Below are 25,441 nucleotides of genomic sequence, written 5' to 3' on the forward strand. Positions count from 1 at the left end.
TCTTTCATGGACATCAATCTGTTATTGATAAAAGTGGAGTGGCAAAGCTCCCTTTTCTCCACCCTCTTTATTCTGGTCTGCCTGACCAACTCTTAACGGCAGTGGCGGGTTTGGGAGTATCCAGCTGGGACAGTAGCTACAGGTACACGCACAAAAGTCCCTCTGACTCCCCACAACATCATCCATTGTTCAACAATCGCACAACCATAAAACTGAAGGGGTGTGGCTTGAATCTCTTCATCCATCTCTGTTGTTTGGACCCAACTCTGGACCACAATTCCATGGGGTGGGGTGGGGGGGGGGGTGGGTCTGTCCCTGTGGTTGCAATGTCAGCTGGTGGCCAGTTTGATCTCCATCAGCTGATCCCTGCTGTGAACAATGCGTCCATGGATTTGCTGCAGTGTTATACTTTTCATGCACCGATTAACTCCGCAAAATAAAAAAAGCATCGTATTCATAGAGCGTGCAACTTAAACGTCCCTTGCTAATAATTATTTTATTACTAGACCTCCTCGTATGTAAATTAGTCTTTCAACAACTACTTACATGAAAAATTTGATCGAATAATTAATGCAAACTCTTCAAGTAAAACTCGCCTAAATGAGAAAAAAAAACGAGACTCACTGATTTGGTAAAAGAGGAACAACGGATGTTTCGAGTTTGACACCGAGTCTGTAGCTGATGACTTGCCGTTATATCTCAATAGCTGTAAACATATCCTCTCTTCACGGGGTTCATACTGTAATTGGCCTTAGGGGACAATTTGTTATAAGTGTTTACATTAAATATTTAAAGGGCTGAAAGAAAATACGATGCCACCCGTCTCCGGAAGATTGCACTGCAAACATAAAGAATTGATGACTTCTTGCGTATCTGGTGCAATGAGGGTAACACTCCCTACCAGTGGAGATATCCACGTATTTTCAGCCGGTCTCAGCAAAAGCCTGTTTGAAATATTTAGAGGGCTTTAATGAGACGGATGCGCTCGTTCATTCACTGTGTGTGTTTGTTAAGTACCCGTAAAGCCCAGGGGTCCTTAGTGCTACTGATATAGATGGGCACCTGCTTGACTTTGGCACAGATGTCGCGCTATAGTGTGCGCATCAAGCCACACGTCACAGAACACACTGACACAAGTGTGTGTGTCTGTACTTGGTTTTTGTTACCAATTGGAGACCTTTCCTGGTATAAAAACTAACTGTATCAGGACCCCTAGTCCACATGGAGAATGAAAACCAGCCCTCATGTGGCACAACGTTAAAATTGGAATTGAGGTGTGGATTGAGGTTAAAATTAGAATTAGGATTAGGGTTTGGGTCCGCATGAATCATGAAGTCATCCTTATATGGATAGCTGCAAAAAAAGATGTATGTGTGTGTGTGTGTGTGTGTGTGTGTGTGTGTGTGTGTGTATATGTGGTGGGGGTTTTGTTACTCCTATCCTCTTGGGGACCCAGGAGTGGATTTAATATGGCTTAAGGTACGAGCTCAGACCTGGGTTCGGGCTGTCCACATGAATGGAAGTCAATGGATTGTCCTAATGGGATAACTGCACAAACCTGTGTGTGTGTGTGTGTGTGTGTGTGTGTGTGTGTGTGTGTGTGGTCTCACGTCATGAGGACGGTGGCTGAGCCACAAATTCGCAAATTCAAAGAGCTGTTTGAAGGTCAGAAACCTGGCTTTTGGGGGCGGGGTTAGACCTAGTTTATGGTTAGGTATAGGATCAGGTATTGAGATGTCATGGTTAAAGTCAGGGTAAGGGGCCTGGAATACATTACAGTATCTCAATGAAGAACAAGAATGGGTGTGTGTGTGTGTGTGTGTGTGTGTGTGTGTGTGTGTGTGTGTGTGTGTGTGTGTGTGTGTGTGTGTGTGTGGTTTAAGCCACTTTCGGGGACAAACTTTGGCATTTTTTTTAACCATTCCCTTCAAGGGTTTCTGAAAAACTTGATGGAATTGCCAAGGTCCAATAAAGCCTTTATTTCTCAGCCTGTGTTGCAGATAAAAACATGAAATAGAAAAACACAAACACACACACACACACACACACACACACACACACACACACACACACACACACAGAGCTTAGATCTTCAATGTAAAATGACATGACTACTAATATCTTTCCTTAAAAAACAAAAATGGCTGTTCAGTACATCTGGTCTTGAAGGGATAGTTGACTTAAAAATGAAAATTCATGATATTCTCACCCTCGTGTGAGGGTGGAAGTCTAGATCAAGTTGGGGTTTTTTTTTTTACTGCTCTAAACACTGCTGGAGTTTCACAGGAAAAGATGTTCCAGTAATCTCCCAAACAACTAAATTGGCAACAGATTTGCACCTCTAAGAAAAAACAAGGTAATATAACCATAGAATGCCTCCATATCGCTCATGGGAAGTACTCCAAGTGTTGTTGTTTGTTGACATGTTGTTTTGGAAAATGGCACTGATGCCATGTTGTTAGCTTCACCGTTCAATGTAGCCTGTAGCTCTCGGCCATGACGCAACCCTAGGACTACATGCAAGTATGGACAACTCATGTTTACTTGTAAAATGCAGATTTTCAGGGCAGCTGTTAGGGTTGAAGTTAGGGTTAGGTGGCGATGAGGGTAAATCTCCAGGAAATGAATGCATCTCTATATAAATGCTCAAAAAGTACCGCGTAAACAAATGTGTGAATATATAAGCATTTGCTCCACATCCATATACTTTGTAGTTTACTGCACACATGCTTTAGATGCAAAAGTCAGCAAATCACATCATCATCCGCCAACATTTCTTCACTAATAATCTTGCCAAACTGATTTGAAATGTATGAGCGTCGTCGTCGTTGTTGTTGTTGTTGTTACCGTTTCTAGTTAATCCAGATTGTTTCATGGACTTGAAGAAATCGCTTTCAAGTTTCGAGGAAAAACTGTTGCTGCCCCACTGGAACAAAGCAGTGCCAGGGGAATGCAGTTATTAGTTTAAGACGTCTGGCCTTGAAGACTTCCCAGCACTAACGCGAGTGATGGAAATGAGCACTTGCTCTGGTGTTTTTCTGTTCAAACACCGAGTGCAGTGGGGGTGAGACCCTAATTGCTTGTCGCTCTCAAGTAAGGAGACAGAACCCAGTGTAATCAGTTGGCTAGATTTCTCAGCTATTTACCAGGTGTCCTCTCTCACCGGGAATCACGACAAACAAACAGTTTCTAAAGTGTCCAACCAATTAGGACCTTCTTAGGTTGTTTTTACTCGTTCCAGATTTGTTTGACAATTGCACCAGAAACTCAGCCGAGGTCGATTTATAGCTACAGGGCAAGTGCTGCAAAGGAATGAGCACTCGTGAGTTGTGCAGTGTTAAAAACATCACTTGGCAGGAACATTTATCTTACTGATATTGAACTAATTATACAGCATTTGACTGCTGCCATATATGTGTCACTGAGGTTGTTTATGGATGCAGATTTAACAGTAGCTCTGATGCTATATTGAGAGCACTTCTGAGCTGTGTGGAAGAGTTACCAGCCTGATATATATTAGGTCTGATGCCACGCAAGAAGAGAAAACAGCGCATCAGCCGGATGTTAGCAGTGAAATGACTGTCTCAACATGTGATGACAACGAGGACAGACCTCGGCTCAGTCACACTTAGGCAGGACAAACAGCTGGGCTGGCTTACGTCCCATTCAAGACAGCTTTGATTAGTCCTCCGGCCTGGCACTGATCTTTTGGCCAAAAAATCTCTTTTGCTGGTGCCAGTCCAATGAGAGCAGAGCAGCAGGATCACAATAAAAGCCCTGGCCAGACATGACTGAGCCACTTGTGGTGCATTCCTCTCCTGTTGTCTCAGAACCATTACACAGCAATTCTACAAAACAATGAAGCTTGTCTTCAAAAAAAATAAACGGCGTATTTTTACCTCCGCCAAGGAGGTCATGTGTTCACTGGCAGGATATCTATAAAAACTCAAGGTTTTGATTACATTTGGTGTAAAGATGTTAAAAATTCTGCAAGGCACAAATGGTCCTGGATCCTGTAGACTGTTCCAGGCCATTAGCAGGATAGCAATTAATGGTTAGCATCCTGGCAAAGATATGGATCAGGATTTTACGAATGTGTTGTTACGAGCCTGTGGAGCGAGATCAGGTATTTCTGACAATGAATCTGATCTACATAAGGCTGTTCATTTGTTTGCATCCAAATCAGCTGATGAGTAGGCAGACTAGGTGCGTTTCCCTCTCGGATCGATACGGTTTCACAGCCAGAGCTGTTGCCTGTTCATTTATCGGACATCAGCGAGGGTTTTTTAGGTGGAGAAAGGACAGGGTTTTTTTTTCCCTTCCAGGATATCCAACGTTATTCAAAATGAAGCAGCAGGTCCAGGTAACTCCCCGGTTCATGCTACACAGCCAACAGCTGGTTGACAGAGGTCAGAAATGTTTACACAGCGCGTCAACAGCCCACGCAGCAGGCTACGGTGGCTGGTTTGATCCAAACATACTCAGTGCGTCTTGTACTTGGGCCTCCCATCATTGAATCATGTTCACACCACAAACAGACCACACCAGAGTGTGTTTGTAACTGGATCGAGATCACCTCTTTAAAGAGGCCCACTTGTTTTTTTCCGCATCCGAGTTTGAATGCTGTACTCACGCCCGTCCAAACGAACCACGCCGAGTAAAATGACCGGAGTTCGATACAGATGAAACAAGAAAGCTGTGAAAGTCACTTGATTACGTGTGAATAGTGATTAAGCAAGTTTATCTGCACTAGTTTTTGATTTAAATGGGATCAGATACTCACTTTATATTATGACATAACTGAATTTAATTTCGTAAGAAATTCAGTAAATTTATATCTGTGCGTTCAGCTATTTGTTGTTAAATTTTACTAAGTAAGAAAAGCAATACTTGAAATAGCCTGATGTTCCTCTAACAAAAACTGAATGATACTAGTATGTTGTACTCAGTCACAGTAAGTCATGCAGCTTCATAAACACTAGTACCAGATAATACTCAAAGCATGAAGGGGTCGAGACTGGAAGAGGCTCAGGTTGTATCCAAAAGCACTCCTTTGTTTATGACTTCCTACTCACTGACTAGGAAACGCTACTACAGGACGATATAGGGAGCTCATCTACAAAATGAAAATAACACTGTCTACCACTGCATGGGCACAAGATGTAACTACTGTACTAGCATATTATTAAGTAGTTAACACATAAGAATGATCTTATTTACCTAAGTGAATAAAAACAAAGTAATTAATAACTGTTTTTGCTGCTCTGTTCACAAATATTGCTGGTGCTTCCTGGCTTTTTAATCAATTGTCAAGTTAATCTGTGTGCATCACACCATTTTACGGCAAAAAACACAGCGCCAGCTCACTACTGTTAGCTTTCCCTCCCCCTCTACCCTTACATTATTTGTTCATTTGTTTGATTGATCCGCATTAGTTGGTACTTCCTGGGTTCCACATATGAAAACAATAAAATCCAAGAAATGAGCAAAACATAACTATACATTACAGAAATACTCTACAGGAAAAATATATAACCATTAACATTGACAGTGCAGCTACATTTAAACTAGCCAAGCTCTCCTCTCGTCTGTCAGCCAGCTTTATGTCAGCCAGCGCAATGCACGATAGTACATTGTGGCTGATTAGTGACCATTGATTGTATGCTACTTTTCCAGAGGCATTGTTGGATACTTTGAGTCTATATGGGGTTGAATATTTCTCACTCTACATTCTAATGGTGCTATAAAAGCTCCGTACACGGCAGGCTATAAATTGAGAAATGAGTGATTTCGGACGCGTCTCCCAGGAAGAAGGACATCGAGCTAGCAGTCTGAATAGTGTTTGTTCTGCTAAGCATCAGCCTAACCACCACCTAGAGAATTAAACAAATGAAAAGCTGCAGGAGCAGGGATGTAAATCTGCCAGCGAGAGGCAAAGACACACACTCAGCCGTTAAAATCACCTTGCCATGCAATGACATGTCCGGTGCCTGTCTGCATTACAACGATTGCATTACCAACACATATCATTTAGAAGGTCAGGCTTGAACACAACTTTAAATCAAATGTTAGAGCTTAGCATATTCTTTAATTCACCTTCTTTTCTCATAATATCAGCCTAAGAAGAGCTGAGATATGAGCCTTATTTCCCTGAAGAATAAATGGCAAATACAGTTTATTGCACTTGCTCTTTTTATACGAGAATAAGATAACCCACATACTCTAATGTCTGCCTGCCAGTCATTAACAGTCTGGGAGTATACGTGGGTGTGTAAGTGAGTAGGTACACACTAGCCCTGCATTCACCTTCACACACTCGCCATTAATACACAAATGTGCTGCTTCACAATCATCTGCAGATAATGGGGTTGCATTATGTTTGATTTGGTTCAGCTTGAAGAGATTGAATAGTATGTGCTTGTGTCATGACTGAATAGGGCAGAGCTGGAACCACGAGACCCCCATAATGATATTGAGTTCGTGAGTCAGAGTTTTACGACTGATTTGTTTCATGACAGAGACGCTGTTCAAGAAACCAGGCTTCGGAGCTTTTGTCCTGTCCGCTGTTTACTTGCTCATCTTACTGTTTAATGTGCTTTCATGTCGCCTGCCGCTTCATCATCAAGGATGTGTATGTGTGTTTTTGTGTGTGTGAAATGCATTCACATCACACGCTGGAAGGACAAAGACGTGTAATTAAAGGCTCCCCAGGTTTGTTACCAGGTTGTCTTCTGGCAAAAATTTAGACTTGGAATGGTGCTGTGGTGCTTTAGCGCTTTAGCATGTACACTCTTAAATGGCCATGTGTGCTTCTGAGATTAGTGTGGTTTTTGATGATGTACCTGTTTCTGGGTCAGTTTTCTAAATGTGGTCTGTTCATGACTCACACAGGGGTGATATTAGCTTGTTTTTTTTTTCTGGTGCGGCCCAGGGTGAAGAGGGTGACTGATTTTACTACTGCGGCGCTCTGGATGAGACACGAAGGCAGGCAGCAGTGCGCGTAATTGGTTAACAGATGGAATGCTGGGTAAGAGGAGCATGTGAGGTCAGCGGTCTAGCTGTTAGGCTAACACAAGGGACCCTTTAAAGAGGTTCAGAGGGTGTGTCAGCATGACCTTACCTCCCCTTACCGGTAAATGTGCAAACGGCTTCCTGACTTGAGTTAAATTAAAGATAAACCTGCAGACTTGAAGTTGCTCTCTGTTTAACAGCAGCCATTCCAAGCATTATAGACTGAATGCCCTCAATCCCTACTGACTAACACCTACAGATGGACTAATTCCCTTTCATGTTGCTTGTTTTCTGAGGTCTGAAATCAAACAGTAGTGGGCCGATCAACTGCCACCCACATGGGACATTTACTGTTGAGGTCCTGCACATCTGCAGCTACTTCAGACGACAAGGGAAATTCCTGCTTAACTAGAAAGTCAGAGGAAAAAATCCAGTAATCTTAGTTCATGTTTTAAATGACCACTTATTCATTCTGAGCCACAGACTGCCCACTACTTATCCTCCGGGGCTGTGCGGGCTCCAAATGACCTCTGTTGCGGTTCTCTCTCTTTTGTTGAAAAGCCCTCAGGTTTACTGTCTGAACAAGACCATTAGCATTCCCGTAAACTGAGCTGGCTGACTGGAAGGTGGCTCACAATCATCATTAGAAAGGTCTTTAGAACTAAATACAGTTGTTAGAGGATTCTCAATGATGGGGTGGACCTCGCAGACAGCTGCTTACTCATCCGTTGACAGAAGAGATTTATACACTTGCACCGTCCCCTTTTTCTACCTGACTTTCACAGGATTTCATGACAGAATGCACAAAGAGTTTCCTTTAAAAAAAAAAAAAGAAAAAATAATAATTCAGTGTGCTCAGATAATATATAGGATGTCATGTGTTTGCCCGGCTATCAAACGTATGGAAGGATCAGCTTGACGGGTGGGATGAATATCATCCCCATATCGCATTCTCTCCCCCCACTTTCTCTCCTTCCCTCTGTGTGAGTGTGCTTGAGGGTGCAGGACTCCCAGAGGTTTATGTCTGTGACTCTAAGCAAGAGTGACATTTCTCTGACAACACCCAGAACTGGCACGCACGCACACACACACACGCAGATCCAGTCATGCACTCTTTCTCTCGTGCACGCACGCACACACACACACACACACACACACACACACACACACACACACATTGTCTTTGTCTCTCTAGTTCACAAACATGTCAGCAAAAGTCAAAGTGCTGAGCAGTGCATAGAATCGATACCAACAAACATGGCCGAGGTTGTCGGTGTAGTTTGAGTGACAGATGCCAATTAGAGCGCGAACGTGCTTGATCATCTGCTCAGCGGTGGACACATTTTAACCTTCCGCAATAGTCACCTAATGCCTTCTCTTCCTCCCTCTCTCTCTCTCTTTTTGCATCTATCTTTTTGCCATTGTAGTAGGCACCTCCTGACCAGTTTTCTGCGCGACCTTGCTTTCCCCTGCTCGATGAATCTTTTATGAGCATGGCAATGTGGGTTTCTGTGTAGAAGATTGGAATATAAATATGGCTGTGGGTGCCTAGAGCTTCTCTTCCTACTCTGATACAAAAGCTTTTATAAGACTCAGTAGATTGAGCAAGCTGCTAATTGAACGGTGCTCTTCTCATCTTTTATTGGAACACACACACCCTTTATCAGAAGACCGTAATGCATTCTCAAACACCATCACATCGATTCTGCCTCCATCTGCTGCATCGCATGCTTGAAAAACATACTACGCCCACAAGAAATCTTTGCTTGGTTTTCATGTCACATTTCCTGTTTTTTTTTTTTTTTCACAGCATAGTTTTCTCTTCAAGTTAATTACATTTTGCTCACATTCATTTCATGAGGTTGAAAGTTGTAGCAGCGGCGGACGTTGAATGAGTGCTGATAAGGTTTAACTCCTCAGACTGCATTCTTCTATCTCTTTTGCTCTACTTTGTCTCCCTCTCTTTCTATTTCACAATCCATGCTACTGTTATTCCAGAGAATCCTCTCTTTGCCACCGTGTGTGGGTATGACAGATTTCCTCCCATGCTGAAAACCAACTCAATTGCGGGGCTTTTATTTTGGCGAATGAAAGATGAGAGCTACACAGCAGAAGCGGATGGCAAGAGGAACCAGTTAATCGATGTGTTTTCCGCGTGGTACTGTCACAGCCACTCAGTAAAGCCATTGACGAAGGCGTCTCTCTCTTTCTCTCCGTCTGTGACTGCACCAAGGCTTAAAGGTTCCAGTCAGACAGGCGTGGGAGCCCAACAGCCACCAGACACTGCTGCATATCAAGCAGGCTGCCATAGCGGTTCTCTGCAGCCCCACGGTGAGGAGGGTAGAGAGGTCCTTTGATAGAGACACGACATGTAGGAGAGGGGAGATAACAAGATACTCCATTGGAAGGAACACCAGCTTACATTACATTATGCTCCCTGATTTTAAAACCCCTGGGATTCCTCCAAGTCGACAAAACACACACTGACACAGTAGCGTATAATAGGATGGGAACACCTCATATGGACTTACGAGAGGCAGTAGAAAGAGTTAGCATGCAGACGGTTGGGAACTCAGTAAGAATCTTTTTTTTTAATCATAAAGTAAAATAGAATATTTTTGCAATGCTTTTTCTACTGGAAGAGATTTGACCCAACTTGATGGATTCCACAACATTGGAAGAAAATGTGTCACCTCTTGACCTTGGAATACAATTTCATGGAATGGCTCTGATTTGGATTTTATTAGGTACAGTAGAGGGAACTTTTCAATGAGTCCCGTGTATCCAGCAGTGTCCTGCTCATGTCATTTTGATGATTGAAGGTTCTAGGCACACGCCTTTGACCGGAGATGTTGAGCCTCTCCCTAGACGCAGCTTGGAATTAGGCATCCTGCCCAGATGCTTACCTAGGATCATGAATGAGTTTTCTGAGACCATAAACAGTCAACTCTTATCCAAACTAGCCAAATATTGATGTATTACATCACTTCGGTGACCAAATTCAGGAAAATATTGATGAGTTTCTGGCTGTTCAAATAGGAAAATTTCCCCAAAACTACAATATGTCTTAACCACATGGCTCTCCTGAATGAGTCTGGAACACATGAGCACAAGAGGCCCCAGAGCCTGTTTAGTTCTTGGCTTTTACTTCTACACACTTCTAATTTTGTATTTTTTTTTTTATCTTGGACTCTTTAGTTATTAACGTCACTCTTTGTGTGATCAAGTGTGAGGTAATCTGCTCGGCACCTAGTGGTTCTGATTCAGTCGGCTCCTTCCCTCCTTCCCCTCGTGCTCGCTCTCCTGTAACTTGCGTGAACGGTTAAGTGTTTGAATTTTTGTTTGGTTTCTCTCGTGCTCGGATCCCCTGTGTTCTTGCTCTTACTCTTGCTTGTTGTTCTCCCTCCTCGTTCAGCTGTATATTTGTAAAATTAGTATTCTAAGTTTAGTTTTTTGAGAGTGAAAGTTCAGGTTGCGTTCGCCTGCCGTCACACCACCCTAATGTGACACCCAGTGCCTGAACCGGCTCATGGATCATCTTAATCTGGCTTGAAACACCCTTAAAAAGTAAACAAGCCCCAAAAAGGCAGATTTTTTAAGACTGAAAATCAAAGTATTCCATCAAAAGCATCTGTTACAGGCAGTGCATTTGATATGCAGAGTGATATTTATCGAGCTTACCACGCCTCAAACTTGTTATTGTGAGAAAAAAGAAAAATCTCTTCCAAGAAAATCTGCCGAGCAGATTTTTTTTCAAAGCAGCAGATCATCCAAGAATAGGCAACGAAAGGTTAGCTCCATGCTGTCACTCACACTCACCAAACACAGCAAAACTAGAGCCAGTATCACCCACCCCAGCCTTAGACACAAATACAGCCTGCACAAAGAAAACACACTCTAAACTGCACAGAAATCATGAAGTGTGTGTGCTAGTTCCCTTAGTAACATTGACCTGAATGTATGCATCCTAATGAATGACATCTGCTGTGTGTGTGTAGGAGCAAATATAGCTAAGAAATGTGTTTTATAATATCTACAGGCTTTAAATATCCTCCTATTCTCCACAGCACACTCCATTAGCCCTGTCTCCCTCACATGCACAAATGCTGTGAAGCCAAGAAGCTGAGGTGATCATGGTCGGTGGTCAGTGTCAGAGCACCACGCGAGAGGATGTGGACAGCATTAGAATTTGTGGTGTAGCTGAGCAGCAGGGCAGCACGGCTGGGAAGTGAGATAGAAATAAAAGAAGACAATGTGGAGTTGGTTGAAATGAAAATTGGAGATTGCAGGCAGGGATAGAGAGAGAGAGAAATAGAGAGAGAGCGAGAGAAAGGAGAGTGCTTCCTTGACTGTGCTGGCGGGGTTATTATTCCTCCCATCCTAACCAGAAAGAGGAATAATAATCAGGTGCATCATCATGATTTTATTCCCCTGAGTATCACTGACACTTGAGGCAGATTGTCTTTGATTAGCATCAGATCGCTTCATCAATATGACTGCGATCATGAAAAAATGACATGTTCATCCTGATGCTTACAGAGAGACACACAATGAAGAAGAAGATGAAGAAGCAGGAAGAAACCATGAAGTGGTGACAGACAGTGAGGAAGGGAAAAGATGTGGCCTGTCGGTGCGTGCGTGGGGGGGGGGGGGGGTGTCATACACTTATTAAAAAAAATAACCTGCTCTCGTGATGATTGCAATCTGCACCTCTTTATCTGAGGTTGTGCGCTTGGTGTCATAAGATTTCTAAACATGCCTGCATCTCGCCGCAGCATAAGATGAGGAAAATAAACAGAGTGAAGTCTTGACTTAGCTGCATATCAGCAGGAAATGCTAGTCCTATCATGTCCGGCTACGCTATGGGATCTGATGCAGTAATCCTTGTTATATTTTTGTGTAGCACAGCTGAGTGCTTCAGCCACACTAATGGTGATGTGATGAATAGGTATTCAGGAGAGGTCTCTCTCTCTCTTCCTTTAAGCTTTAGCGCCTCAGGCTAGTGGCCCTCTCAGGCCCAGATCTCATCTCTTACTCTGCTCAGCGAGAGTAGAAGTGGGGAGGGGGTGGCATCAGAGAGGAGCACTTCTCACTTATTAAGCATATTCTTCAACAGGGTACGTGGGATCGATATCTACAGCTACCATGTTGAAACCTCTTTATCCAGACAGCCTTGAACAAATCTATTTTCATGCGGATGTTGATACTCAGGTCAAACTGCACCTGATGTGTACCTCCACGCAACAACTTCTAGGGAATTGCAGTGCGGGGAAAAAAAAAAGCCCACTGTCTGTAGCACATAAACAGAATTTGACAGATTATTATTGCCTCCAGGGGACAAGAGCAGAGAGCCCGTCTATACTCCAGTGTTTGCTTATCAAATTAACATGAACACACAATTGACATGCAGAGGTGGGCCTTTGCATGGGTCTCATCTTGTCGCTTTAAATTAATGATTTAATCTGCAGGTTGTCCCCAGAATGTGTTACCCTCTAAATCTCATTATTTAATGGTATTTCTGCCGTTCTAATCTACCGTGCTTGGAGGTTGAATCTTAATTTGAATGCATTCTTGTCCATTTTTTACCCGAAGCAATCAGGCAATAGCAACAACAATGAGACGTCCCAAGAGGAATGAGCGGTGGAGTCTGCCATTTCTTCAAGACAGCAAATGAAAACATTTAAATTAACGATTACAGAAGGAAGCTCCTCCTTAGGGGGGAAATATCATCTCTCCCTCTCTCTTTGAGCTGAATGGAATATTAAGGCCAGGATGGCCTTTCTGATATCTCCCAGGCTGCACTCATAAATATCACCATTAAGCATTGTAGGTTTGCTTGGATTTAAGAGCAAACCTACAGCACAATATCCTGAAAATGGAACACTGCAGCCAACAACAGCACAGAAATACTGGAGTAAGAAATACACAAAGCTGCACGTTGACAACAGTTCAGTCTATTCACCAAAAATGTAGCAGTAGCTGAAAGATCCTGAGACGATCCAACAAAACCTTGTGGCGAAACACTAGACTTCAAATTCAACATCATCAGCATCAGCGGATTTTGAAGTATGGCATTAGTACGGCTTAATGGGAATGGCAACATTCAAAACACATCTTTATACTCGCTTGAGGTGGTTTAAACATGTGTTCATGTGCAAGGCTGGAGATGGGAGGCCCTGATGTGGTGAATTCTGCTGCCAGCCTGGACAGCGTGTGTCATTGCAGATGCGAGCTGGAATGAAAGAACAATTACAACACGGCCAAATAATTCCTCAAGACTTCAAGTCCATTTTTTTTGCTGGTAGATGAGTGTAGGGAGCCAAGACGACCTCTTCTTCTTACGCCCACTCCATCATCTTCTGATTAAAATATGAAGTGAGTACATTCACTCAAAAGCCTTATTTGCATTTCCTTATTAACCGCATTTCCAAAGTTTGTTTAAAATTTGCTAAATGGTTAAATGGACACGCCCAGTATATTCCCACTCATTACTCTCATCATCTCAAACTCAGCAAACTCAACAGAATATTACCCTCTCATGAAATTCAACGTACATACCCCTCATTCCTGCTCCGTGTTCTAATTTTCTCCAGTGTGTTGATATTTTCCTGTCGGTTCCTTTGTGTAATCAATCAGTGAACGGATCAGCGGCTCCTCATTGTGACAGTGCAGCAGAGACTTTGCAGATTGCAAGGAGAACACAAGACTGTTTATTTATACTAATAATCCTTTCTACTCTTCCCACCAGGAAAATTCCATAAAAGCACACAGTGACAAGCTAATTTTGTTTATCTACAAGTTTCTCCCAACCATACCCCCCCCCCCCCCCCCCCAACTTCATGTGGCTGTGAATGTACTATTCAGTTAGGGGCTGTTTTGGGATTTCTCTCCTGCTGCACGGTCGGTCTGTGTTCTACTAATAATGTCTCCCTAATTAAATGTTACAGCTTCTCTGAGCATTAATGACCTGAAGATAGAGGCTGCAAATGGAGGCTTGAGTGTGAGAAACTGGGCTCCACACTGCAGGCTGGTTCTGTCCCTTCATTATTAATACTAGTCGGGCCATTTAAGTGTTAAAAGAACACACTGTTTTCTTTGTAATTGTTCTTTGTAGCTGCTGGTCTCACTTAGATTGTGCGCAAACAAAGATATGTAAAACAAATGCTGGCTCATGATATATTAAATTGCATAAATATCTTGAACATGTAATGAATTTCTGCCTCATTAAGTCCTCAGGGAAAATTACACGCACCTTCTGCATCTAATTTTAATTATTTATCTTGTTGAAGCACAATCAAGTTTGAGCCAATTTTGCAAATTTTGTTAGAAACAGAGTATAAGAAGGTCACAGCACAGCTGACAACACTCAGCAAGTGAGACTGTGAGTTGAACCCTTGTAGCTGTGAAGTCCCACTGTTGGTGACTCAGACAGCTGAGGTCCTGCTCCTCAACCAACACTGGAGCCTACAACACCAAGATTAGAACAATACACCACCTGAAAAGGTATATTTTGGCTTTCAAAAAGGTGTCTTTACATCATAAAGATTTTTTTTTTTCCCCACCTGCTGCATCTGTCACTCCAGACTGCAGAAAGAGTATATTGTATGTACATTTTGGCATCCCATGGTCATCAACTACATACGACAACAAAACTGTCCAAAAATGTCAGTTTACAAACCCTCAAATACTTCATCCTCTATCATCCAAATCCTATACGTGACTGGCTCTTTCTGCATCCTGAAGTCACGCAGCTGTGACAGAACATCTTTATGAGTCCCTATTTAATACCGAGTACTCTTACAATACATGTTTTGGGTGAAGTATCACATCAAGGCTGACCGTAACCTAAAGCACTGACCCAACACTCTGCAATTCACCAACAGCTCTTTTGTGGCTACAAAGAGTCTGGTTTATGTTCCTGAAACAGATTTAAGTCTTACACACACACACACACACACATACACACACACACACACACGTACAGTGATTTCTTGCTTTATTGGAGCGATGCAGTGGTCACCGTTTGCTCATAGCCACGTTTGAGTGCAGGCCACTGAGATGTTTTATTTTTCTCACAAAGAGCTGCTGCAGACTCTTAGTCAAACTGACTATAATTGGCAGAATCTCACCGCTCCTCTCTGGTCCTGTTAGTTTCGCTGTTGCAGACGTAGCGGAAAACAGACACAATGTAAATTCATCACCTGGGGGAGTTTTCAAATGCACCACAGCTCCTTTTCTCTCTGTTTCTTAGTTTCTTTTGCTCTCTTTGTTTTCTTCCTCTAAACAACTCTTTCATAATCTTTTATAATTTTTTGTTGATGTTGTTGTTTTGGTCTGATTTTCCTCCTGTGGAATCTGCAACAGTGAGAAGCTCATCACGGCGATACTTTCACTTTCTGACTAGGTGACATTTGTAAAACAACGCCTCAGATAAAGACCAAACGAGAAAATGCGGCTACTTTGTCCACTGGCCGTCTGGTTAGCGATCTAACAAGATGCAAGGAGCGCGGCACCTGAGATCAGCTGTCGACTCTTTGTCAAATATAGATAAATGGATTGTTAATAGAACAAAGCCCTTTGCCAGGTAATGATAGGATGCAAATGAACCCAGACGCAGATCAAAGAATATATATAGGCTATATATCGCTGTATTAAAAAATTCTGTTTTCACAGACACAACTCCATTTGACAACTTTATTATTCTTGGCGCTGTATCTTTTTATGTTTGGTTTTTCAGACAGCAGCACGCACCTCAAACATTCACCACGGAGGCAGCAGCTTCATTATTTATGGATAAGCAAGTTTAAGCCAAAATAACAGATGTGCCTAAAAAAGAAAAAAACTCAATAAAAAAGGTTGCAACAGCGGCAGCATTATTTTATACTGAGGCTGAAAAACGAATTCGGTTTCAGTTAAATCAGCACGTCAAAGATATGCATACAGATAGTGCCATTTAAAAGGGTTATTAGATGAAAAACATGATGATCATCGAAGAGCGAGATGAAGAGGCCAGTGGCCATGCGGGGGAAGTCACATTTAGTAGGCTTTCTTTAAGCCTCGATTACCTTATTGCTGGGCAGAAGACTCTAAAGTCTCTGTCAGTAATTATCCCATTTACTTACCAGCTTTCCTACACAACAGAGAGAATGTTTGATTAGCTGGATGGGAGAAAAAGTCAGGATGTGACTGCTCGGTGCTCTTGCATCCAGAAAAGGGTGGGTGGGTTTTATGGAGTATTGGTAATCAGGTCATGATGCTCGGATAGGTCTGGAAATGATCACAGTAATTGTGAGAATTTGTGAGGGCCTCCGTGTGTGTGTGGGCAATTCAACTGAGCACATTTGCCACAGGAAGTGCTGCACTGTCGTATTCAGACGGTACTGGTGAGTATGAGGAGGCACAGAGCAGCGAGTAATGGCATGCTGTGTTGTAGAATGCAAGTCAGCTGATTGCCACGCGTAGCTCTGGTCTAATGCTTCGATCAAGCCTTTTCTTTAGCAAGCTACGAGGAAAAAGTGTGTCCTGATTGAGCCATCTGATAGTTGACAATGATGTGCATTCCTACAAAATACCCTACAAATAACGATGTATGAGACCCCCATGAACATGCGAGATTGTAATCAAGGAAGCAATCGGGGTAATCAGTCCTTCTACCGTGAATAACGTCACTCAATTGCTCCTCCTGGTTTGCTGGGTCAAAAAAAAAAGAAGAAAAGGAACAAAACAATGATTGCAACTGTAGGGGGCTCTCTTCTTCTGGTGAGTAACCCAGAGAAACTAAAACTAGAGGGGACTTGGAGGACGCATACCTTCGACAAAACCATATGATGTCATCAGTTTTGTTTCTGGATCAATTCCAAAGCATAAGCAATTTTTCACCAACCCAAGTTCTTCCTACCAAATTTAATCGAAACACCTCCTCAACGTTTTTATTTGTGCCACTAAAAGACCGACCAACACTGGACTTCAAGATTTTCCTTCACGTGTAGTGACGTAAATTAAAATATTGTTGCTTTTTATATTAATAATAAAAATTTCAGTACACTGTGTCTACACTAGAGCTGGGTATTGAACTTTGATATTGATAGGCTCTGACCAGAATTTCAGCTGAGTAGACAGACGCAACCACAGTTGAACACAAGACAAGCCAAAAGACAACACAACACAACAAATAATACACAAAAATGTACAAAAAGTACTGGTAAATACACAATAAAATAGTCCCCAAAAGTACAAATGCACTCTGCAGTTAATTACAAGTACAACAATGATGATTTCATGTTGTAAAACAGTTATGAGTGGAAAAAAAGCAGAAACACAAAACTCAAGGGTTGAATTCAGAATTATGACGGTTGTTGTTGACACCAAGAGATGTTTTTCCTGCTGTATTGACTCTTGTAATAGGACACATCCACCGACAACATTCAATGCCTTCTGTGTCCAAAGGTTCCCTCCGCCCTGTCATACAGAGAACCAAAAATAGGTTAACTAAGCACCAGGTGGTGTGAACTGGCCTAAAAGAGCAACTTACACAACCCCAGAGAAGATACTTCAACAATGTTCACGGCCTCGGGGGGAATGTTGAGGTTCTATAATAGATCTGCAAACATGGGTGACTATGAAGTACTTGAAGTAGTAAATACCCAGCCCTTGTCTATACTAATACAAAAGTAAAAACGGAAGTCCTCCAAGAGCTTTTTAAAGATGAATTGAACTCATTAAAGGTTAAAACTCCTGCTCTTAGTTTTATGGTCTCCGGTCTGGCCTGGTGATACATTATGAACGGCTCTTATTGTCTGCAGTGCGGATTGATTCCATGGACACTACAGGATACACTGTAAAGACGATGTATGGACTCACCACAGGTTAGAGTGGGTGTGTTACAGTCAATACAGTGAAGCAGATACACCTTCATTGATTTCCTTTCTCTCACAGAGGGACAGCTTCTCACCTGTTTATAGCCATTATTATAGTTAAGCGCAATCGAGCAATCGATGTGATGCTGAGCCTTATTTTCGGTTCATGCACTTGCGACGGGGGGGGTTTGGTGTATCACGTGCGTACCGCCGCCACCGCCGCCACCGCCGCTCCTGCTGCTCACTCTCTCACGCAACACTGCAGCAACTACCATTGAAGGGTATTGTTGACATTTTACGGCTCTGCTGAGAGCGAGTGTTGCTCATGCAAGAGGACACAAAGACAGCAACACACACATACGTAAACAAGCAAACACGTATGGTCATACATTACATTAATACGCATGCACATACAAGCACACAGGCCCATCAAGCAAGCCAAAACTTGATTTCACTTGCATTAACTGCTATTGAAAACGGCACTTCTACTCCAGCTTCACTACTTTTCTTGGGAAAAAAAAAGGGTAGGTTTTATCAGCATCTCCCCAAAATTTTATGGTGCATCACAAAAAACACAATAATAATTCATTTTAAAAGCATAGATAAAAAAGAGACAACAAACCTCCAACACCGAAAGGTGCTCTTCTTCATTGGGCTAGGACACATTCCTAAATTTCATAAAAAGCTGCTCGTAAGTCAGAGGACAGTCCTGCTGACAACCAGACAAACAAACATAACATAACCTCTTCAGCAGAGGTAAGAAGGCCACAGATGAGTAGAACCTGCCAAAATAGTGATGGTTGTGTTTTCAAACCTCAATATAGAAAGCAGCATGACTACTGCGCACTGACATCAAATAGCATCGTCTTGTCTGTTGCCAATAAAAGCTCAGACGGAGCAGTAACCTCTTTTTCCAAACTGCTCTGCTTCTGAAGTACATATAACCTGTAACCTCACCTACACACCAGACAGAGAGAGAGAGAGAGAGAGAGAGAGAGAGAGAGAGGCAATAAACTTTAGTGTATAATCTTCATTAGTACTCAAATAATGACTGTTTTCATGTTGTCTTCATGAGAAACCCCATCCTTCTTCACACAGATCAACTGTCCCATTATCCCTCAATTAGTCCCAAAAAGAAGCAAATCTTTCAATTGAATCTGCAAACTACAAACAAAGGATGCGTAGCTACTCGCTGTAAGTGAAAGAAGGTTGAGATTTCCTTCTGCATCTTCATATCTCCGAATTGAGTGGGCCCGACCCATTTGTTCAACTTGCATGTTTGATCTGTGAAATGTGTCGGGTTTAGAGATGTTTGAGTACGAATACGACAAGAATGAAAAGAAAAATATAAGAAAATAGTATAGTATTTACTGTAAATACTGTAATTTGTGCTGAAGCTGTTGTGGGCTTTGATTCTATTTCTACACGTACACTACTGCCGTAGGTCCAGACTGAAGTTCATGGTTGAGATCAATCACGAGCTTGAAGGATGTCACACTCGAAGAAGTCACAGCACAAAAGTCTTTTTTCTTCATGTCAAACATGTTTCCCTTCCTCTTTGTCCCAGTCTTCAAAGTTGTAGTTTTAGTTCTAATCTCCACCCTCCTGTGGTTTGCTAGTTGTAGGGATGAAGCATATTTTTTTAAATACTGTAAATTTACTCTTAGAGTAGAGCAGAGGAAGCTAGGAGAAGAAGGCTGCACTTCCTCCAATTCTAGCAACTTTATGGACAAATATAGTGATTTTAAACTTAAGGGGTTAAGAGAGTTTTTTTAATATGTATATATAACTTCCCTAAAGCTCCGTCTAGCTGTCTGTCTGGCTAACTAATGGCAGTGATAATCGGAAGGCAAGAGCAGCAAGCTAGCGCTGACACTACAGCCACAGAGACACTAATTTCACCTCAGAAAGATCCTACGTAGCTCATCTATCCGGTCGTTTTACTTTTGAATGCCGCAGAAATCACAGCACAGCCGTGCATGTGGCGATTTTGTGCTGCTAATGTGGATAGCATAGGCTAACAACTGGTAGCAAAAGCTAAAGGATGCTGGTTGTCACGTATTGTCGTGAGTCAAACTGTTTCATGACGTTACTCGTTCTCTCGTCTTACGACAGAAACAGAAAACTCATACTTGAGAACAGCTTCACTGTGAATTTGGCGGCTAAAATATGTGAATGTTGCAAGCGCGATCACAGACAGTAGGAGGGAGGAAATACAGTATATTCCTTCCTTCATTGGTGTTTTTCAGCTCACATGACTAATTGGCTTTATGTCTTGAATGTTGCTGCCTTGTCGCAGTTTTAGCTTTCTTTGGTGCTGACTCCTCATTAATTGTCACCCAATAAAACCCATTAACTCTCTAGTAAACAAACATCCTTGGTGCAGCCATCTTGCCCCTCTTGTCCTTTAATGTAATCAGAGACAATGGTGAGTAATCCATCAACTTGTAAAGCTGTCAGTGAACTAAGCATTGATTTGTAATGTACACTTGGAGCGTAGCTATTCACTGGGGGACACGGGGAGTTACTTTAGGCGCTCCAAGAGTTGTTTATTTCATAGGTGGTTTAGTGGCCTGAAAAAGCTTGAGACAATGCTTTAGTGGGGATTCTAACTTTGAAATCAAAAGACAAAAATTTAACAAAATCATGTATTTTATCACTGTAGCTAAAGGCTGCTACTACAGCTCCGTAAAACTACATGACACTGCCTTTAAAAGGCCCAGACGTGCTGGATCTTAACGTGTTGAGGAAAAATAGAAGTGTCTCATTTACTAAAACACGTGATAGCAAGAACCTTTTCGGCTCACCACTAGCTAACTAAACAACCCAATAGAGGGATGGCTACTAAATGTAGCGGCTTTCGTCAAGTAAAGCAAACTATGTCTATATTTCCCAAATGCAATTAAGTGTGTACAAAGATCCTAAATGACTTCCATTTTATTTGAAAAGGGATTAATGCTCTTCCATCCACTTTAGCAACATCCTTTAAGATGAAACCGAGTGGTGTTCTCATGTCTCTCCTGCAACAGAGGGGGGGCTCTGTGTCGTGCAGTGTTACTGGGCTAATATAAAAATACTCATCGAGAGCTGCTTGTGTGGGCACCACGCTCTTCAAGCCCATAGAAACACCAACGTACAACCTATGGTTTTAGTGTCTTCAGGAGATGCTAATGCCTGATTTGGAAAATTGTGCTAATGCAAGCTGAACATGTGAGGCTCATATTCCCGCAACCCACATATATCATCCCATGAATCATGTACCATCAAGTCACCTCTGCACTTAGAGTGGGACGAAGGCTCCTCTTCATTTGAAGTGCTTGAATTATTGAGCACATTCAACTTGATAGGTCTGTTCTTTATGCATGCGAAGGTCGATGCACATGTACGCTACCGTCCTCCTGGCTCGACTCTGTTATGAAATGGAAAAGCCCAGATGAGTTTCCTGAATCAAAGACCCACAGGAGTGGTTAATAGATTAAACACTCAACATCGAAAGCAAACCACTGTCTGCCCGCCTGAACCCTGGGCTACAGTCTATTTATGCCATTTAAATAGTTACCATGGCAATGGGGTCACACTTGTTTTAACAGATTTTGATCTTGATATATTCAGAAGGCAGCGGTCCTCAATGTCCATCATCTAATTATCAAATTATGACTCAGACAAATAGCCAGTGCTCTTGAAGGCGGATGGCTGCAGCATCTTTCAGGGCTCAGACGGGGGCTCAGCTTCTGTGCAGCCTCGCTGCTTCAGTCCTTACAGCTCCGCATCATTACGAAGGTCTCTGTAATTAGCTGATGTGTAATTTGGTCTTGCATTTCAACTGTGAATCTATTGCTGGCTGTGTGTTTGTGCTCGGTGAGAAGGTGGCTTGTTATCTCACCCAGAGCTGCCTCTTTGGATGCATGGCTGTGCAGCGCTCTACTGCCATCCATTGGTGGGTACACATGCTGCCACCACTGGAGGTGGTGGACATTTTTATCATTTAAACTTATCAAAAATGCTCTTTATAGAACATGTCTACAGGCCTCTGCACAGTGGTCTTTTTTTAAATATTTCAATGTATACATTAAGCACATGTGCATTGAGACGTTTCACAGTTGATGTCGACTACGAGGTGTAAAAGTGAGTCCAATATGCTAGAGAGCCATCGCTGATGAGAGCTCGTGCACTCAGTACAGAAACATTTGAAGCTGAGGTGCATGCAGGATAAAGGAGAAACACACGATATGATGCTGTAATTCCTCATCGCCAGAGGGACAATGACAGACAACGTGGAGAGCAAGGAGTAAAATGCTAAATACAATTCATGGAGCAGGAGAACAAAAGTGAGTGATGGAGAATTGGAGCTAATGGCACTGCAGAGTATAGCGGAGAAAGTGAGGCTGGCCAATTATGAGAGCAGAAATTAAGAGATATGGCTGTGAAATTTAATCAAAGAGGATTAAATTCATACAGGTTAAATGGCTGACTTCTTTTCTTATATTTAATGAAAACTTGTTCCGCCAGTGGTTGGACAGTTGATGGACAGCCCGGAACTCTTGAAGGTGTGAAAGATTGTCCTTATCACACTCGTTCTTGTCATCCTTTATTTGGCCCATCGAGCAGCAGAAGATGCCATCTGACCTGCTCTCTGAGGGATATTTGAAGTTCAGAAAGACTTAACTGCAAAGCCTAATCAAATAAAAAAGTTATTAATCATGGACGTATTACAAATGAAGATAAGGATTCAAATTAAAACCTCTAAGAAATATGATGCTGGAATGAATGAGTGTAGTCCAGGCAGTCACTGTTTGAGTTATTGTGCAGCATATCCAGTGACATAATGGAACTTCAGCTCAAATAATAATCATTAAAAAAAAGACCAGTTGTTACTAAATAAGAGCTATTAGTCATGCAAAGAAAAGGAGCTTAAAAAGAGATTGGTGGACATTACGATAGAGTAATACTCCCAAGGTTTTGTTTAAATAATCTTTAATCTGTAATCTTTAATCTGCAGGCACACTGATTTGTGTTTTATCTGACAATGCATACTGATGAGCCCATGGTACACATAACACATGTAAATGTGCCCGATTAGTAAAAACATGAAAAGACTGATTTGAAAAACACATAAGGACAGTCAAATGATCAACTCTCATGGAGCTTCCTCTTTGTTTTACACACTCTGGGGAGGACCATAGCCCCTGTAGTAATATCAGAGGAATATTTATGTGCTTGAAGGCTCGTTTCGTTAAAATATACGTCTGTGTTGACAACCAGGAATATATCTGACTCTTAATTCAGCTGGGTGCAGCAGGAGGTAGAGCAGTGCATCTTTGAACCATCAGATTGTGGGAATGTGTTGTAAATCTAAACAACTGCCGTCCATTTAATCTGTAGGCCAGATGAAACTGCAATCTAATCCCATGTCAGAAAAGAGGCTGTATCATTACATTAGGAACTGAGGTGTCCTTGTTTAATGATCACAACAAGACAGTTTAGGTTATTTTGAAATCAGAAAGTAACACTTTTTGATCATGCAAGCTCAAAGCTCCTTCCCGCGAGCTTTCAAAATAACTTGTCTGCGATCATTAGAAAAGCTCAAAAACGAACTACGCACGCAGCTGTGTGTGTGAGGGTTTTTTTTTGTACACATAAATTTACACAGCACTCTTCAGAACCGGTTTTAGACCGACGTTAAGAGGAGGGTCTAGTGGTGTCAGTCAGGTTCTAACCACTTTGGTTCCCTCAAACAGGGTCCACACAATCTTAGGAAGTATTTCATGAGTGTGTTTACTCTCTTTTTTTTTTGATTATCCCATCATTGCATAATGTGTTAATACACACATTCCCAGGAGTCAAACTGCACAATTTAGAGCCGGTGGGTAGAAAATCTAGGAAATAAATAAGCTGGAGCATTTGTGAAAGTTTAATTATGCGAGTTATTGATTTTCATTAGTAGCAAGTTCTCAGTGAGAAAGCTGAACGTGGGAAGGATGTTGTGCTCCATGCCTGAGTCTCTGCTGCCACCCTGTGAATGATTATCAACCTGCAGGCCCACAAAGGAAATTCTGCTACAGTACAACATGCAGCATGTAGATGAAGGAAATAAACCTTAAACATAAACTTGTTTACACAAACACCTAAATATAATGTCTGTGTAAAAAAATACTCGTTTGATTCATTGAAAAAAACACCCTTGTTTTCCTACAGACCTTCATTGCACCTGACCTAAATAAGGAATCCCGTTACATGTGATTAGATTACTTATTAATTATTCTATTCTCAATACGCCTCTGAACACTTGCAAAGCAAGAAAGCAGCACGTTTGTGTGTGCATGCATTATCCCTTCCGTAAAAGCCCTTTTGGCTACACTAGAACCTGTACACAGTGCTGCCAAACGCCCCCTTGCATCTCCCTGACACGTACCCTCGACGTGACAGCTACCTGTCACCAGGTTCAGTCAGGCACAACAACATTGGCAGCCACTGGCTTGCTCTCTGGCTGCTGTGCAACAGTGGATCAGGTGCGGTTCCACCAGCAACCACACAGGGGCAGTCTTGCTGCAAGGATAGAAGGGCAAACTGGCCCGACTGATGTGGGAGCCAGCAGGTGAGCTGAGGAGGGTTGACATTTTTGGATGAGGCTCAGAAAGCTGTCTCTTCTCATATCACTTCACAGAACAGCCCACACAGAGGAGCCCGTATCACTCACCCAACGTGACCGGGTAGGGAGGGGAGTCCGTCCATTCCGTCGCTGACAAAATGAATAAGTCAGCAGACCAGGAAGCAGAAAAGAAAGGAGATGACTTGGACATTTTGTGCGGGCAAGCCATTCTGTCATAATTATGCATGGCTGTTTATGGCGTAAAATGACACGGCCAGTGACCCGGTCTCCTGCTGCACATTACTGCAAGAAGATGGAACTTCAAGGAGAATTGAGAGACACCCTTTACCCCATTCTAGCTCAATCCCTGAGGTCCGTCACTGCAGAGCTGAGTGCTACAATCAGACAAAGTACATACCACCGCTTTCACATCCAAAGGGCCAATCTGAACTTCAGACAGAGTCAGACAAGTCAGAGCTGAGGCAAAGTCCTTCAGGTGAAATGAGAGCAGGGTAGGTAGCAAGTGGTGTGCTAGCCAACACTTGCTTGCACTTTTTTTATTGCGCTGAAAGGCAACGCTGGTAAAACAATACTTGAAGAGTAACTGTTAACACACGTATTCTAGGAACATGGCCAAGAAAGAGTAAATTTAAAGTTGTATCGCTTCTGCGTTCAATGTTTATTGACATCTGCTACAAAGTACAGGCTGTGTAAGTGAATATAATGATACACGACAGCACAGTGGTTCTAATACTGTATGTAAGAGCAGAATGACAGGTGAGCTGTCAAAAGCAGCCATGGGCAGGATTACTATGATCTCTCTTATATTAAAACTACCTGCACTCCCCCCATGAGCCTCTAGCCAACCTTTAATATCTCCACCCAGTCCTCTTTATCCATCCGGTGAAGACAGAGAGGCTGATGCTGCAGGACAATCTACTGCACCTACGTTTCTCAGGGAACACACGTCTACAGAAACATGAGC

General features: G+C 42.4%; 1 protein-coding gene and 1 long non-coding RNA gene across 3 annotated transcripts in view; one reads left to right on the top strand and one right to left on the bottom strand.

Annotated features, from left to right (window-relative positions):
- LOC147244813 (uncharacterized) overlaps positions 1–25,441 on the bottom strand; it is a 71,495-nt gene that overhangs the window by 40,792 nt on the left and 5,262 nt on the right. Inside the window, exons 3-5 of one of the 2 annotated variants that reach the window (XR_015110116.1) lie at positions 21,140–21,276; positions 18,490–18,576; positions 16,489–17,469 (exon numbers count right to left, since the gene is read on the bottom strand). The exons of the other annotated variant lie outside the window; for it this stretch is intronic. This is a non-coding gene — a long non-coding RNA (uncharacterized LOC147244813). Of the gene's footprint in view, positions 1–16,488; positions 17,470–18,489; positions 18,577–21,139; positions 21,277–25,441 lie in introns of those variants that run through there. 2 annotated transcript variants of the gene reach the window in all.
- Positions 1–25,441, top strand: part of olfm2a (olfactomedin 2a) — a 55,643-nt gene that overhangs the window by 2,166 nt on the left and 28,036 nt on the right. The window lies entirely within an intron of this gene.

Source organism: Aulostomus chinensis, chromosome 18 (assembly GCF_037954235.1).
Source record: "Aulostomus chinensis isolate RoL2024-O1b breed Wild chromosome 18, RoL_Achi_v1.0, whole genome shotgun sequence".
NCBI classification, from domain to species: Eukaryota; Metazoa; Chordata; class Actinopteri; order Syngnathiformes; family Aulostomidae; genus Aulostomus; species Aulostomus chinensis.